Source organism: Alexandromys fortis, unplaced genomic scaffold (assembly GCF_014885135.2).
Source record: "Alexandromys fortis isolate MF-2015 unplaced genomic scaffold, M_Fortis_MF-2015_v1.1 scaffold_128, whole genome shotgun sequence".
NCBI classification, from domain to species: Eukaryota; Metazoa; Chordata; class Mammalia; order Rodentia; family Cricetidae; genus Alexandromys; species Alexandromys fortis.
Genome location: NW_026068012.1, coordinates 4,683,916 through 4,685,822, shown reverse-complemented (window position 1 = coordinate 4,685,822; position 1,907 = coordinate 4,683,916). Strand labels below are relative to the sequence as shown.

The 1,907-nt window shown below is 42.2% G+C and overlaps 1 pseudogene; it reads right to left on the bottom strand.

Moving 5' to 3' along the window:
* Positions 1-315: 315 nt before the first annotated feature.
* Positions 316-1,253, bottom strand: LOC126513616 (ATP synthase F(0) complex subunit B1, mitochondrial-like; annotated as a pseudogene).
* Between the last annotated feature and the right edge of the window lie 654 nt (positions 1,254-1,907).

The window sequence follows — 1,907 nt, the reverse complement described above, 5'->3', positions numbered from 1 at the left end:
ACTTGTTTCTTAGGTCCATTTGATTGGAATATCTTTTCCCAACTCTTTATTTGGAGGTGATGTTTGTCTTTGAGGTTGAGGTGTGTTTCTTGTATGCAGAAGAAGAAAGGATTCTCTTTTTGTATCCAGTCTGTTAGCCTGTGCCTTTTTTTGTTTCAAATGTCATTTTATTGCAAGATGGTATAACTAATAACAAGTTTAAACTATAACTTGGTAATTTTAGTCGGGCAGCAAGTTACTGCAAGTTACTTACTCAAAAGTGATCTTCAGTCAACTCCAGATACACAACAAGGATCAGAAATACCCGAACTGGCCAATAGGGTTAAGTCACTAAATAAATGAATCTCGGTCATTTCTCAGGAAAGGTACACTGTGGTTTCAATAGACAGCAATACAGGAAGAGTTCTTCACACAGACTAGTTCCCATTTCTCTCTGGCCATCTCAACTGAGATAGCTACTTTCACATAACTGGCTGAGCTTGAGCCTTCTTAGCAAGCAGCTTTAGATCTGAATTGCACTTGGCAATGGTCTCCTTTTCCTGCTGTGCAGAAATGCTCTGCACCACATGCTTTTCCACCCAGTCTATCATGTGTTTTTTCTCGCTCCTTGCGACGCATCATGCTCTGTACAGAAATATGGTAGTCCAGGCAATTCTTTACCTCCTTATATGCTCTATGGAGCCGTTCCCGGTAGGTGACTTCCAAGGCCAAGGCAATATTATTCCTCTGAACAGCGAAGAGGTGGTGGCGCTTCTGAGCCAGCGCCTGCTGTGCCTTCTCCATGGCAATCGCATCCTGGATTTGTTTGACGGTTGCTTGCTTTACTTCTAGTTGAGCAATTTTTTCCTCTTTAAGTTTTTCAGGAAATTCTCCAATAGAAGCACCATATTTCTTAATCACATAGACAATCAACCCTACTACTGTTATGGTAGAGAAGTTCTCTGGGGAAATCACATATATTTCTTTGGACAGAAAATACAAGCTAAGCCCAGTTCCAAGCACGTAGGGTCCTGTTACACCAGTTTTAGGGTAAAGGAACTGGAAAAATTCTTCAGGAATCAGCCCAAGACTTACTTTTCCTCCATATTCAGGAAGAGGTGGTACAGGGGCAAGACGTTGCTGTCCTGTATGAAAGACCCTTGTCGCCTGTACTACCCCTGGTCCCGGGACAGCCGCGTTCTTCAGACACAGGGCCGCTGTGGCGGCGGCAGAAAGTACCACCCGGGACAGCATGGTCTGCAAAGGTCCAAGCAGTGGACTTCACGTCCTTGTGGCCCCGACCGGAGACTGTCAGGGGCTGCCTGTGCCTTTTTATAGGTGAGTTGAGTCCATTTATATTAAGGGATATCAATGACCAGTGATTGCTATCTCCTGCTAATTTAGTTTTCAATGTTGGTGATGTTAATTTGTGCATTTTCCCCTTCTTTGAGACCATCAGTTGTCCGTGTTTGTGTTGATGTAGCCAACTTCCTTGCGTTAGAGTTTTCCTTCTAGTAATTTGTTTAGGGCTGGGTTTGTGGTTAGGTATTGGTTAAATCTGGTTTTGTCATGGAATATCTTGTTTTGTCCTTCTACGGTGATTGAAAGTTTTGCTGAGTATAGTAGCCTAGGCTGGCATCTGTGGTCTCTTAATGTCTGCATAATGCTTGACCATGACCTTCTGGTTTTCATTGTCTCCAATGAGAAGTCAGGTGTAATTCTGATATGTCTGCCTTTACATGTTACTTGGCCTTTTTCCTTTGCTCTGTATGTTCCCTTTCTTTACTCTGTATGTTTAGTGATATGATTATTTTGTGGCAAGGGGACTTTTTTTGATTCAGTCTATTTGGTGTTCTGTAAGCTTCTTGTATCTTCATCAGCATATTTTTCTTTAGGTTTGGAAGGTTTTTTCCTATGATTTTGTTAAA